This window comes from Phascolarctos cinereus, unplaced genomic scaffold (genome assembly GCF_003287225.1).
Source record: "Phascolarctos cinereus isolate Bilbo 61053 unplaced genomic scaffold, phaCin_HiC Scaffold_3;HRSCAF=262, whole genome shotgun sequence".
NCBI classification, from domain to species: domain Eukaryota; kingdom Metazoa; phylum Chordata; class Mammalia; order Diprotodontia; family Phascolarctidae; genus Phascolarctos; species Phascolarctos cinereus.
Window position 1 is genome coordinate 131252960 of NW_027555736.1, and position 15853 is coordinate 131268812.

Below are 15853 nucleotides of genomic sequence, written 5' to 3' on the forward strand. Positions count from 1 at the left end.
GAGATGCTGGAATCACTGAAAGGTTGAGTGACTTGCCCTTGGTCACATAGCTAGTGTGTGTCAAAGGCAGGACTTGAATCCAGATCTTTCTAACTCCATGGCCAGCTCTCCATTCACCATTCCACATGGCCCTATATAGTGTCACATAGCACTTTCAAGTTTACAAAGTGCTGTCATCATAATAACAAATAGATGGTACAAGTATTATTATCATCATTTGGTCAATGAAGGAACTAAAGCTCCAAGAATTAGTGACTTATGTATGGTCACATAGCTACTAGGTTTCAGAACCAGGGTTTCAACACATGTCTTCTGACTCCATATCCATCATCAGTTTTTCTACCATACCAGCTATTCTCAAACTTTTTGGGCTAAAGACTCCTTTCAACACTTAAAAATTATCAAGGATCCCTTCATGTTGTCAAAAATTATTGAGAACCACAAAGAGCTTTTGTTTATGTGGGTTATAGCTATCAATATTTACCATGTTAGAAATTAAAATAAAATTTTAAAATATCTATAAATTCATTTAACAATGACAAAAGTAGGCATATTATATGCTAATACAAACAACATTTTTATGAAAATAACTAATTAATTAAAACAATTAAAATTAGTGAGAAAAGTGGCATGGTTTTCCATATTGCTGCAAATCTATTTATTGTTTAGCTTAATAGAAGATAGCTGGATTCTCACATCTGCTTATGTAGTCATTCTGTTGTGATATATTGTTTTGGTTAAATTATATGAAGAGTGTCTGGCTTCACGCAGATATTTAGTTGGAAAAGGGAACAGTATTTTAATAAACAAATGATATCTTTTTATGTAAATGGTTTTGACCTCATGGATTCCCTGAAAGGATCTTGGGGATCCCCAGGGTTCCCTTGCACACTTGGAGAACTTCTACACTATACCAGTCTGATTCTCCAATATGACTTTAAGGTGCGTTTCAACTATAAGTTCCTTTGATTCTAATAGTCCTTTACCTGAGAGTCTTGTCTTCTACACAGCTGGAGACAGCAACAACATGAGATCCATCCTTTGTATCCATCCCTTCTCATTTTTAAAGTGAGAAAATAAGTTCATCGGCCTATTGCTCCCAAGACATTAAGAAATGCTTGCAAAGCATTTCCTAATTAGATTCTGAGAAAGAATTACTATTGTTCTTGGGGTTGTCCTTAAGTTGCTGATATAGTCATGATATTTTATAGTATTTTTTTATGAACAAATTTCACTGAAGTCCTCCTTTTCATTCCTTTTAATAAGGTGAGCTGATATTTGGTCAATGGTACCTGGAAGGATAGTCCTATGAGGACAAACACCAATTCTGATCTAATTTGCTATACATCACTGAATATTCTTCTCTCTGAAAGAGCTGTGATCAGTATATGCACCAAAGGTATTAAAATATGAAGTCATTTTCAGAGCTCAGCCTAGGATAGAACACTACTGTTTTAAAGACCCAAAATGGAAATCATATCTTTTGGCTAATTAAATCAAACTATAATGGAAAAAAAAAACTTTCTTCCCTGAGTTTCAGCTTTCATAACCTAATCAGGCATTTCATTGGGTGAAACATCTCTATTAAGTCTCCCATTTCTCAGCCACATGATACAAAAACAGGATGATAATTGAGGCTGCATAATTGATGTGTGCAGTGACAGAATATAGAAAAGGGTTCCATTAGCCAGGTCACATCATTAGCATACATTACATTCAACAAGATTGCTCTCTTCACCTCCTCTTTATTAATGGGTTAATCCAGTTGCATCAGCCAGAATACATCATTGTTTAGCTCCTTTCTGTAAGATACAGTAGCTCATTTTTACGTTTCCAAAGAACTACTGCCAAGGGCCATAAAACCCCTTTGCTGTCAGCCCAACTGCTCTCAGCAGCCCCCAGTTTCTTTAAAACTGCAGGCTATAATAAAATTTATAATACCAGTGTTTCAGGAACAGTGCAAATCTAAGCAGAATATTCAACTTACTAGACAATGAAAAGGATGCCCTATTTTATATAATTCAACAATTTCACTTTCTGCCTCCAATGCCCTAAGCCATTGTGGTGAGCCCCTATTCTGTATGTCTTCTGATCCTCAGAACAACCCCATGAGATAGGTACTATCATTATCTCCATTTTTACCATTGAGGAAATTGAGGTAAATGCACTTACATAGATAGGGGTATCTCATCTAGGCCTGAGAATTTCCTGTTACATCTGAGTGGCTCAGTAGCCAAAGCTGTGGTTACTGGAAAAAAGAATCTAGTAGGGTTCCTCCCACTCCCACCCAAGACTTTTGCTGATTTATGCTGGGTTGGCCATTTAAAAATATATTCACACACTGTTAAAAACTTTCTGAACTACAAGAGCATCACAGAAAATACTCTTAACGGAGAAGAGACTACTATTGATAAGGACTTCAGCTAGTGGCAGAAGCTGGAAGTAGGCAGGTGTCCTATACCCATGTACTTGGTTCAACCATGCAACATCTTGGAGAGACTGCATATCTAGTAGAGCAGCACCCAGCCAAACAGCATCTGGTGAGGGGCATCTGGCAGAGATTATGTGTCTGGTGAGGACCGATAGGGAACAGGCCTGATGGGAGTAGGATAATGACATCACTAGAATATGTCAATGGCCTTGAAATGTGAATTGTTCCTCCTTATGCATCTCCCAGGAACATATGTTCCCTACATGTGTGCCTCTCTACATATTTCCTATATGTGTCTTCTTTTCCTGCAGACAGTGCATTAATTTGGTGGGGATTGTCTCCCCAGACTATGGGGAAATATTTTCTTGTTAATTTTCTTTCTATGTTATTGCTTTGAACTAAATGTGTTCATTCATTGATTTATAAAAGTAAATATGTCAGTAGGGGCTTGTGAACTGTGGTTTTAGTGGACACAAACCCCCATTCTTTATCAAACCTGAGCTAATCTTTGCTGGGGGACCTACGCTATGAGTTAAGAGAAGTTCCTCCAGAATCTCAAAAAATTATAGCTCCATTATATCTAATTCAGTGGCATCAAACTCAGATAGAAACAGGGGCCACTAAACCACACATGAGAATCCCTGAGGGCTACATATTGACTCAGAAAACCACATATTAGCATTATCTATGTTTTATTTTATTTTTATTTATTTTGTTAAATATTTCTCAATTACATTTTAATCTGCTTCTTTACTTGGGAGTGTGGTGTGTTGCGTCCCCGGTGCCTAACACAGCTCCTAGCACATAATAGAAACTTAATAAAAGCCCATAGTTCGTTTATTTGGGTCAGATCAGTTTTCCCAATATTTAACTGTATACAGAAATAGCCTGATTGAACATGGTTAGCCACTAGGTGAGAAGTGCTTTATCCCCTTACAACAGAGGCAGCCATAGCTTTTCAGGGATTATGTCAGACAATAACCTCCCTGAAGTGGCAGGCGTGGGCTTCACATTTGATGTTTTTGATCTAATCCACGCCGCTGCATCTTCTCCACCAGGACATTGTGAGAGACTTTGGCAAATGTTTTGGTGAAAAAAGAGGGAAGAGTATATTCAGGGGAGTGACTATGTTCTAAAAAGTAGGGTAGGGTGATTCTATGAAAGGCCTTGAAGGCTAGGGAGAGGACTTTGAACTCTGCTCAGGAGGCAACAGGGAGCCACTTAAGATTTTTGCGCAGAGGTATGACATCACCTGTCCTTTCTAGATAGAGTCCTGATGGTGATCCCTGTCTGTACAGGGAAGGAAATCATGTGCCTTCACGTGTTGCACATCTAAAACAAACAGTGTTGAAGTGAAAAGGAAACTCAATCAAAATCTGCTACGTGAGAGCCTTTTTCCATTCTATGCAAAGCTGATACATCCTATTGTCTCCTACCAGCTTCCTTTTGGGGATTTATTCGTCTAAATTCTTTATTTAGTGTGTCTTTGAAACATTTCTTTAAAGTCATACTTATTCCAAAATGAAAATATGTCATTGGTTCTCTTTAAAATCTCTGAGCTCTGGGTTTATTTGCAATGGGTTACATTCCATCTTGAACGAAGCAGAATTTTTTATAAGGAAAGAAACGCTTTCTAAGAAAAGATCTGCAAACCACAAAAAAAGAGAAGAATGGGAATTTTCCCAGTGAATTGACTTTATGTGAACTGCTCAAACACATCTCTTAGATTAACTTAGATTGTGTTACTGGGTTACAATCCAACAACTTGAGAAAAAGATTAGCACCCTACTTTTACCCCAAAACTTCAATCCAGAGGATCTCCCAAAAGGAACATATTAAGGAGGCAGAGTATGCTTATAATCCAGCAACTATTTGCACTGTTAACATAATTCATTTTAAATTATTTTTTGAAGAATAAAAAAGATGTGATAACACTCATCATCTCAGCCCTAAGGCTGGGGCCATGTTAGAACATCTCCTCTGCTCCAATGATGGATGCACAGACGTCCAAGATTACATTTTACAAAGGAAGAAACATGCAATAATTATCCAGCAATTAGGGAGGAATGAGTGTTCCAGGACACTCCTCTATGGCTTTGGGCCTTGGATATGCCACAGCAAGTTAGCACAATTTTGTATGGCCCCAGAAGTTTTCCTTTCTGACCTAACTAGATTGGTTACAACCCCTGTCATCAGTATAGAGAGATTATTTGTCTGATATAATCCCTGGGAAGCTTTGGATAACCCTATCTTTAAGGGATGATAGTTCCACTCATCTAGTGGCTAACCATGTTACATCAGGCTTTTTCTGTATATAGTTAAGCACCGGAAAATATGATCTGATCCCAATTAACCAACCAACCACAGGCATTTATTAAGTTCACGCTGTGTACTAGAAACTGTGTGAGGCACTAGGGATACAAAGACATAAATAGCATATACTCTGCCCTCAGAGAGCTTACATTTTATTGGCGTAGACAATATACAAATAAATAAAAATATGAAGAATACACATGAAATAAATACATGGTCATTTTGGGAAAGAGGGCTTTAAGAGCTGAGAAAAGTCAGAAAAGCTTCAAGGTCCCAACCTACCTTTCCAACTTTATTATGTATTAATCTTATCACACTCTATGGTGCAGACAAATTGTTCTTTTTTCACACAGGACACTCTCTCCCATTTCCTCTTCCTGCTGGCTCTCCCCCAATTCCAGTAATGAACTCCTACCTCATCTTCTTTTATAATGTCTTGCTTCCTTCCAAATTCTATAGCTCTAGCTTTGTCTTGTATCTGAAGTTTTTTCTTATTTTCTCCCAGTTACTAGTTCCCTCCCCTCAAAAAATTTTTTTTTTACCCTGTGTTAATTTTGCATAAATTGTGTATGTGCTGTGTTATCCAACAAAATCCTTGAGGCCAAGTACTGACTCGTTTTTGTCTTTGCATCTCAGAACCAAGCACAGTGCCTGGAATATAGTGCTTAATGAACGCCTTTTGATGGGTAGAATGAAATAAAAGGTGTTCCTGGAGCTTAGTCTTAAAAAAATCAAAGGTTCTACAAGGCAGAGGTGAGAAGGGAGTGCCTTTCAAGCACATGGGGAATAGCAGTACAAAGGCAAAAATAAGAGTCTTATGTGAGAAGAACAGCAAAGAGGCCAGTTTGGCTCAACCTTGGAGTATGGGAGGAGGGGCAATGCGTACTAAGGCTGGAAAGGTAGATGGGAGCCCAGCTGTGAAGGGCTTTAATTGCCAAAGGAATTTACATTTTATCAGTATGTATGACTATGTGAAATAATGTCATAACAGGGTTCTAACCATGTTTTTGAAATTAGGGTTATATGGTAAGGAATATACTTTAGCATAATTTCCTCAAAAGGAAAGATATTTTTTAGATTTTCATGAATGAGAAAATCAGAAGGTAAGATGTCATTCATCTTAGTCTTGTGTTCAAAGTACAGTTACAGTGGTACAATTGTCTACAATTTCATTTATTAACTGAAGTTAATACCAATTAAAAATTAAAAGCTGAATATATATATGTGTGTGTGTGTGTGCGCGCGTGTGTGTATGTGTGCATATATATATATATATATATATATATATATATATATATATATATATATATATATATATATATATATATATATATATCATTAAAAACTTCATCCAAACAGTAATTTTGTGTATCAAAAGGCATCAGCCAAGGGAAGTTTATTACTTTTGCCTGCTCCAATCAAGATGAGATAAGCACATATACTTTAGCTAGTATAAATTCTAGGGAGTAGACACTAATGCGCTGTGGGTGAAGTTGCAAACCAGTCTGACCATTCTGGAGAACAATTTGGAAATATGCTCAATTTGGAGCTATTCTATAAAACTGTGCATACCCTTTGACCCAGCAATACCACTACTAGGTCTGTATCCCAAAGAGATCAAAGAAAAGGGAAAGGGAACTGTTTGTAAAAAAAAAAATATGTATAGCCACTCTTTTTGTGGCAGCAAACAATTGGAAATTGAGGGGATGCCAATATTGGGGAGTGGATGAACAAGTTGTGGTATATGATTGCTATGGAATACTGTTATGCTATAAGAAATGCAGATTGAAACACACTTTTTTAACTTTATTTTTATTGTTTGTTAGAATTTACTATTGCAATATGGCTAATATGGAAATGTTTTGTGTGATTTCATATGTATATTCAATATCAAATCACTTGCCTTCTCAAGAAGGGGGGAGGGGCAGAAGTGAGTGAGAAAATTTGGAACTCATAATCTTTAAAAAGATTGTTAAAAAATTTTTGTACATAATTGGAAAATATTTAATGAAATTTAAAAATAATAAAATGAAATTAATATAAATAAAGAAATGTTAAGGACCTGGGCTTATTCTGTCTGGGAAGATGATAGACAGATAGGTGCCCTTTTCCAAAATGTGCTACCTTCATGCCTTTGCATCCCCTGTGCATGAAACTTCATGTATTTTCACTCTTTTCAACTAATAATTCCCTTTGGCTTTTAAAAGCCAGCTTAGATGCTCTCATCTATAATTTCTTCATTCACTATCAGCACCCTTTTACTGGGACCCTACCATAAAGTATATATGTCCTGTAATTCTCCGTTAGGTCTTATGTTTTACCCATGTCAGGGTTCATTAATTAAGGCCAAATCTCTTGTTCTCTTCCCATGGAGTGCTCTGCTGAAATTGATGCTGAATAATATAGGTTTGATTCACATGTGCTCACATTTGCCTCTTGGGGGTTTACTGGGTTTCTTTCTTTTTCTAGTTCCACCAAAAGTTCTCTGCTCCCATACATGGGTCTTTGGGGTTCCTGCATCAAAAGTGAAGCAGCAGGCACCAGTGAAAGGTGAAGAGCTTCCCCAAAGATGACCCCACTGAGCCCATCCACCTGACAGACTTTCTGGGCTATGTGGCAGGCATGACCCACATCATCCAAGAGGTGGACAGTCTTGGCTCAAAGATAAACAAGAAGAAAGCAGTTGAGGCTGTCCCCATCGTAGAGACACCCCATTCCCCCTCCCGCTTATGGTCATTATAGACATTATAGACATACATACAAGAGCCTGAGGATTCTGGACCTTCAAACCATCTTTGCTGAGTACATCAGTGATGAGTGTAAGAGGCAATTCTTTTTTTTTAATTGTGATATTTGCTTTATTGAGATAATCTGGAACAAAATCCACAATATCTCCAAGATATGTCTGTGTGGGTACATATACACACATACATATATGCACACATATATCTATATTTACATACACACATATATGTGTATATGTGTGTATATGTCTATGTATATACATGCATATACATATATACATATTGTGAGAGGCAATTCTACAAGAACTGGCAAAAGTCCAAGAAAAAGGCCTTCACCGAGTATTTTAAGAAGTGGCGAGACGATGATGGCAAGAAGCATATGGAGAAAGACTTCAGCAGCATGAAGAAATACTGCCAGGTGATCTGAGTCATTGCCTACACTTAGATGTGCCTGCTGCCACTAAGGCAGAAGAAGTCTCACCTGATGGAGATCTAGGTGAATGATGGCACTATGTCTGAGAAACAGGACTGGGCCTGTAAGAAGCTGGGGCAGCAGATGCCTGCGTCCACTGCATTTGGGCAGGATGACTAATGTCATTGAAGTGATCAGGAGCAAGGGTTACAAAGGTGTCACCAGTCACTGGTACACAAAGAAGCTGAAGAACCTACTGGGGCCTGCACAAGGTGGTCTGTATTGGAACTTGGCATCCTGCCTGTGTGGCTTTCTCTGTGTCTGAGGCTGGTTCAAAGGGCTACCACCATCGCACTGAGATCAATAAAAAAAATCTGTAAGATTGGACAGGGCTACCAGATCAAGGACAGGAAACTAATCTTCAACAATGCATCCCTGAAGAGCATTAACCCTGTGGGAGGCTTTGTCCACTACAGTGAAGTGACCAGCTACTTTATCATATTGAAATATTGAGTTGTTGATACCAAGAAGCACGTCCTCTGTGAAAGTCTGTGCTGGTGCTGACTAAATATCACATCCTGGAGAAGATTGATTTGAAGTTTATTGACATAACCTCCAAATTTGTCCATGGTCGGTTCTAGACTGTGGAGGAGAAAACTTTCATGGGACCACTCAAATAGGACGACTCAGATAGAAGAAACTGCCTAATGTTTTTAGGCCAACTTGGAAATGGTAGATTGTCAATAAATTGAAATCCCTTCATTTCACATTCACATCCTCTGCCTGGGGATAGAGTCATAACTATGACATGGTGACTGAGGGCTTTGCCCCAGCATGTGAATGTCCAGGGAACACTTCCTGCCATCTCTAAGTCTTGTATTAGCTCTCTGTAAAGTAGTGCCATAAGGATCCCACAACTGCTATCAACCCACCCCCCCACCCCCACCAAATGATTCCTCCCTAGTATTTCACTAAGATCTGACAGGGCAAACTATCTTCTCCACATGACCCTCACCTCCCTCTCCATCCAACATTTCCTACTTAAGGTAACTCACTTTTGGATTAGACTAGATCAGAGATTCTTAAACTGGGGAACATGAAATTCCTTTAAAAAATTTTTTTCTTTTAAACTATTTCAACAGAATTGGCTTCCTCTTTACTGTAATATTGTAATCCTTTTTATTATAGGCTTTTTTAAACATTCTGAAAAGGGGTCCATAAGTTTCATCAGACTGCCAAAGGGGCCCAGGATACAAAAAACAATTAAAAACTCCTGGAAATGATTGCTGAAGTCCCTTCCAATCCCCAAATTCTTTGATTCTGTACAATTTATGTCTTTTAATGTTGGTCTTCCCCAAGAGGTAGGTAACTTCATCCTCTAAGCAAAGCAGCTCAGCTCTCTGACTTGAAGGAGGTAGATAACTGCAAAAAAGTGTGTGTGTGTGTGTGTGTGTGTGTGTGTGTGTGTGTGTGTGTGTGTGTGTTAAGGCAGGCAAGGGGCATGGAGTTATATTTAGTGTATTAGTGGGTCACATATTTTCCTTTGTTTTTTGACAATTGCTGTAGTTGAGACTCTTTGCCCATAATTAGTGAATTTTAAGCAAAGATTTACCTAAGCCATGGAGATCCAATTAGTTTCCCAATTTGATACAGTGATAAATACTTAAAAGATATCTGTGGCTTCACAAAATAAAGCCTCCTTTTGCTGGTTTTTCTAATTAAAGCCCTAAATCTAACTAAGAATGTTCCCTTGGGCAAAGTAGCATCTCTAAAAATGCCAAGGAGTCAGGAGGACATACTTTCCACCTATGGCTTAGTTGTTAGGAAGATCTTGGAGGTGGAAAGATTGAATACTGCTAGACAGAGGGTCCTCTGGTACCTTTCTTTCAGACATCTCAAGCTAGATGTCCTGTAGGCACTTCAAACTCAACATGTCCACAACAGGTAAGAACACCGAGGATGGGAGAGGTGTGCCTTGCTAGTCAAATAGCTAGTAAGTCATGGTGCTATTTGAATTCAGGTCTCTCTGACTCTAGCACTTTATCCTTTATGCTGAGTATATTTAAAAGGACCTCAAGGACATAGCGAATAGAGCTCCAGCCTTGGAGTCAGGAGGACCTGAGTTCAAATCCGACTTCAGACACTTGACACTTACTAGCTGTGTGACCCTGAGCAAGTCACTTAACTCCGATTGCCTCACCAAAAAAAAGGACCTCAAAAAGAAAATGGAAAGGGAACCATTTAGACCAATGACTAAAATTTAAAGATGTCAAAGAAAGAAAGTCCAACAAAAAAAAGAGAGAGAGAGAAAGAAAATCACCAGGAGAAAGGGACAGAAGAAACAAAAAAGAAAAAGGAAGGAAGGAAAAGGAGAATGTTGGAAAAGAAAAGGAAAAAAGGATATAATAGAAACTTAAATTCTGGAAAGCTTGAAGCAACAAACAGGATCATCAATTGAAAACTGAAAGAGACCTTGGAGCTCATCTAGTCCCTCATATTACAAATGAGAAAACTGACGCTCTGAGAGGTGGTCTCCCCATTGACATTCCCCCCATTCAATAGACTCCAGTAGCTCCCTATTATCTCCAGGATCAAATATAAAGTCTTCTGTTGCCTTTGAAAGCCCCTCATAACCTGGCTCCTTCCTATGTTTCTAGTTTTCTTAAATTTTAATTCCCTCCACATATTCTATAATTCAATAACACTTACCTCCTTCTTGTTTCTAACACAAAACGTTCCACGTTCAGACTGAACATTTTTATTGGCTGACCCCCATACCTGGAATGTTCTTCCTCCTCCTTCCTGCCCCTTTCAAATCCTGGCTAATAGTCCACCTTCTATGAGAAGTTCTTCCTAATCCAGTTTAATACTAGTGCCTTCCCTCTAAGATTATCTGTGATTTATCCTGTTTTTACATCTTGGTTAAATCTATAGGTTTTCATGTTTTCTCCTCCAACAGAATGTGAGTTTCTCAAAGCCAAGGACTGTGCTTTTGCCTTTCTTTGTATCCCCAGTGTATAGTATAGTAGCTAGCACATGGTAGGTGCTTAATAAATGCTTATTGACTTGCAGTGACTTGTTCAAGATGGCACCTGTAATGAATGGTACAGCCAGGAATTTAACCAAGGTCCTCTGGCTCCAAAATTGGCCCTCATCTCTATCACTCATTGCTATGACTCCTACAACAACAACAACTATTACCACTACTGCTTTTTGTTATTGTTGTTCGGTCCTTTCAGTTACATCTAACTCTTTGTGACTCCATTTTGGGGTTTTCTTGGCAAAGATACCGGAGTGGCTGACCATTTTATTCTCCAGATCATTTTACAGATGAGGAAACTAAGGCAAACAGGATTAAGCGACTTGTTCAGGGTCACACAGCTAGTAAGTGTTTGAGGCCACATTTGAACTCAGGTCTTCCTGACTCCAGACTCAGTACGCTATCCATTGTGCCATCTAGCTGCCCCCACTACTACTGCTATGACTACTATTATTACTCAGTGCTTTACCACGCCTGGCTTAGTGAAGGAGAATTGTCTGCAGAACACTGGGAGTACCAAAAAAAAGAGAAAGCATTTTAAAATCCATCTGAATTTTCTAGGATTGTACCTGCAATCAATCTCCCTTTTATCTCACCCATTTTTTTTCCTTCAAAGAACAGATAGGGGCCTGCTCAAAAGCTCATCAATATGCATAAAGTACAGCAAAATTAGTTGCCACAGGTAACCCTTCTGTGGCTGTGTAAACTAATGTGCAAATATGTGAAGCCCAGAAAGTAGGAGAATATAAGTAAAAGTCCCCAGTTTCATAAAAGAAAATATTTGAATAATATGCAAATGTATTTGGATGTTATTAACAGGATGTCAAGGTTTGACAGTCCATGTTATTGTGGAAATAAATGAGTTTTGACACAAATAACTTAGAAATGCATTGATTTTTAAACAAATGTTGTAATGAGATGTTATATATTGTGTTGCAGATTTATAAAGATTTTGATGACTATTAGGATAAAAAACGTTAACAGTGGATCATTTATTAATGTATTCATTAATCTATTCCAAGGTGTAACAATAATTATCTCCTCCCCAAAAATGCACACTGTTCCTCTTGCATATTTAATCTCGTCTGGCAACACTTGTTTCAGACAATGTAGGGAGCTGTCAGTGCTGCATTAGGAAGATAGGAATAAAGCGTGTTCAAGTCACTAGCAACATCAAAGACCCTGCATCTTACAATTCCTGACAAATATCCAGGGAACATTTTCTATAGTACATCCTTTCTATCTCTAAGCAATCTGGCTAATGAAATTCTTCTGTCCCTTTTTGTTCAAGGAAACTAGTTAACAGGCTGTCTGTCGCCAGTGTTGAGGTCAGCCTTTCCTAATGCTGGTCAGTGAGCTTATGACTTTCCACCGTGTGGGCATGTGCCCCTGAGAGGCAAAGAAAAAGAGGCATCCAGAAAGCACTTAGTGCCTAAGGAAAAACATCTGTTGGAGTGGCTCCTTGGCCAAGTTCACTGACAGGGGAATGTGCGGTTGATCCATTCGGCAGAAATTGCCAGATGTCCCACTTTCCAACCCAATCTGAGCTGTGAAAGGAAGGGATTGACACGTGGTCCCAGGAGAAGGAGCAATGACCTGCCACAGCTGATAGACTGACCTGGATGGTCCAACATGCTCAGTCAGCCACACTGCTCAAGGGTTTTGAAATCTTTCTGCTTTAATGGGTATCCCAAAAGTTCAAAGGCAATGCATTATGGTGGAGTGGATAGAATAGTTTACTTGGAGTCAAGAGGTCAGTGTTCAAATCCTGGTTCCAGCACTTGCTATCTGCATGACTATGTAACTTCTCTTGGCCTCAGTTTCCTCATCTGTAAACTGAGGATAATGACAGATACACTTTATACCTCATTGGGGCTGTTGTGGTGAAAGTACTTTATAAAAGAAGCATTTCACAGTGCTAGACTTGTAGTCAGGAAAACCTACATTCAAATACTGTCTTAGGTGAATGTCATTTGAGTCACTTAATTTCTCTGAGTCTCAGTTTCCTTATCTACAAAATGGGCATTATAATGCATGTAGTACCCACCCACCAAGGCTGTATTTTTGAATAGTTGTCTTCATTGATTGTCTTTTGTCTGTATAATAGTCACTTATCGTGATACCTTCATTAAACCCTTTCTTGTCAAAAAGAAAAAAAGGAGGCAAGCGAAACTAATACAGCGACCACACCCAGCGCTGTCTACCACATTCCACATCCATCACATTCGTCTTTCTCCTGACAGGAAGAAGAATGGCTCCTAATCATATTTCTAGGATTATTTATTACAGTTCGTCACAATGGAACTACTTTTTAGTGTTCTCATTTACGTGAAGGTGGTCAGCGTGCATATCATTCTCTTAGAGTTGCTTTCTTGACTTTCCATCACTTTCTACAAGGGTACTCATGTTTCTCCCAGTTCCTCCTATTTTTTATTTGTTTGTTTGTTTGTTTGTTTTTAGGCAGTTGGGGTTAAGTGATTTGCCCAGGGTCACACAGCTAGTAAGTGTCAAGTGTCTGGTCTAAGGCTGGATTTGAACTCAGATCCTCCTGACTCCAGGGCCAGTGCTCTATCCACTGTGCCACCTAGCTGCCCCCTATCTTTTATTTCTTAAAGGGCAATGATATTTCATTACATTCAAACACCAAATTTCTTCAGTCATTTGCCAATTGATGGGCACCCATTATGTTTCCAGTACTTTTTTTTTGCTACCCAAGAAGAATTGCTGTGAATATTTTATCTTTCGGAACTTTATTTCTGTCATTGAGCTCCTTGAGCTATATGCCCAATAGTAAGGTCACTTGTTAAAAGGGTATGAAAAGTTCAATGGTTTTACTTAAGTAATTCCAAATTGATTTCCAGACTGATTGGAATAATTCTCAGCCCTACCAATACTGCATAAATGTTTTTGTCTTCCCATAGCCCCTCCAACAAAAGGACTGTTTCTTTTTCTTAAATTATTTTTGTCAATCTGATGGGTAGGAAGTTAAAACTCAGACTTGTTTTCATTTGCATTTCTCTTATTAGAGGTGATGTGGAGCAATCTTTTCAAGGCTGTTAGTAATCTGCTTTTCTTTTTCTAAAACTAGTTGTTTGTACGTTTTGATCTAGGGGGAAAAAAGAGGCAATTCTCATTGCTTTGATGAGTGCCTCACTCCCCTGAGCATGAATTTAAAATGTAGCTCATTTTAGGGGTAAGTTGTCTTAAAGAACCAAAGGTACTTTGACCTATTCCTCAGCAACCAAAAAAGAGTCATTTGGGGCTTGATTCAAATGTCTTACCAACCACTGGATCAATAGTAAGCCCAAAGGGTAAGTTCCTTGCATCCCAGGAGGAGTGGAGCAAACTTTTCTTAGTGCTATTTAATGCAAAGTTTTTTTCTTCCTGTACTTTCTTTTCCTATTCTAGGTACATTGCTTTTGTTAATCTGAAAGCTTTTTAATTCTACATACTCAAAATTGTCTATTTTACTTTTATGATCTCATCTTAACACTTTGGCTGAGAATTCTATCCCTAGACAGTTAGAAAAGTCATCACAGGTTTCTTGTGAGGCATACATGAAATGTCTATAAAATGCTCTGCAAACTTTAAAGTGCTATATAAATATCAGCTACTATTTAATTTCTCTCTGTTCTCAGAAGCAAAACTGTTTGTTGATTCAATGGCATTCAGCCCATCGAGCATCTAGCCTACAAAAGTTCATTGCTAAAAAGACCTCTGGCTTCTAACAGCTGTGGTAAAGTGTTTGTCAGAGGAGAGAGGAGACTAAGCCTGTGAGTGTGGCAGTCATACCTGCTAGAGAATCATAGGGCTAACAGAGATATTAGTGATCATCCAATTTGAGTTTTTAATTTGGGATATGTGAACTTGTTCTTTTAATATTTTTATGAATGTATTTCAATACAATTGGTTTCCTTTGTAATCCTATGTATTTTATTTCATGCATTTAAACACACTATTCTGAGAAAGGGCCAGTAGACTTCACTAGCAAGAGATAAAGGCCAATGACACAAAAATCATTAAGAATCCCTAATCTAGGGGCAGCTAAGTGGTGCAAGGGATAGAGCATTGGCTCTGGAATCAGGAGGACCTGAGTTCAAATCCGGTATTTGATATTCACTAGCTGTGTGACCCTGGGCAAGTCACTTAACCCTGAATGCCTTGGCAGAAAAAACAAAACAAAAAAGTTTAAATTTAAAAAAAGAATCCCTAATCTAGTCCTATCCACTCATTTCATCCAGAGAAATGAGTTAACTTGCCTAAGGTCACAGAGCTGAAGAGTGTTAAATCTGGTAAATCAAGTCATCTCATTTCTGACTACTTATTTCTACTATATTTTGAGAGAGATGAGGAAGTATCATGAGTAAATGGTAAGCAGACCATGCTAGCAAGAAGACCCTCTCCACTAGAAGATGAAGCAACAAACTCTAAGAGACCCTCACAAAACCAAATTTTGTGGGGGATTGTGGGAGGATGGGTGGCATTCTAAAAAGAAAAGGCAGCGGCAGATCCTCCATCACTCCTCCAATGGGGCTTAGAAGTTTACCCCTTGAAAAGACACAAAAGGAATCTCTAAACTCCTCTCTAAAATCCTTCTCTAGACTCTTCTATCCAACCCAAGCATCCACAGAGGGACACCTGGAGTCCTGAGGAGATCCTGAGATAGTTAAACCAGAGTAGGCTGAGAGCAGAGTGTAGAAGATGGCATGAAGACAGCCTTGGAAGCTTCTGGAAGGTCTAGCGCTCTCTGCCTGAGCCCACATGCGTCAGAGTCCAGCCCAGCCAGTAAGTTAATGTTATAGTCATAGAGTAAACAGATAGCAGAGCAGACAAAGGAAAAATGAAAGGAGGACACTTTGGTTGACTTTCCTGCTACACTGGGAACTGCAATTTTTTTTCTCTAGGTGGATTGA

General features: G+C 38.7%; 1 pseudogene; it reads left to right on the plus strand.

Annotated features, from left to right (window-relative positions):
- Positions 1-843: 843 nt before the first annotated feature.
- LOC110192249 (large ribosomal subunit protein uL3 pseudogene) lies at positions 844-8580 on the plus strand (annotated as a pseudogene).
- Positions 8581-15853: the final 7273 nt, after the last annotated feature.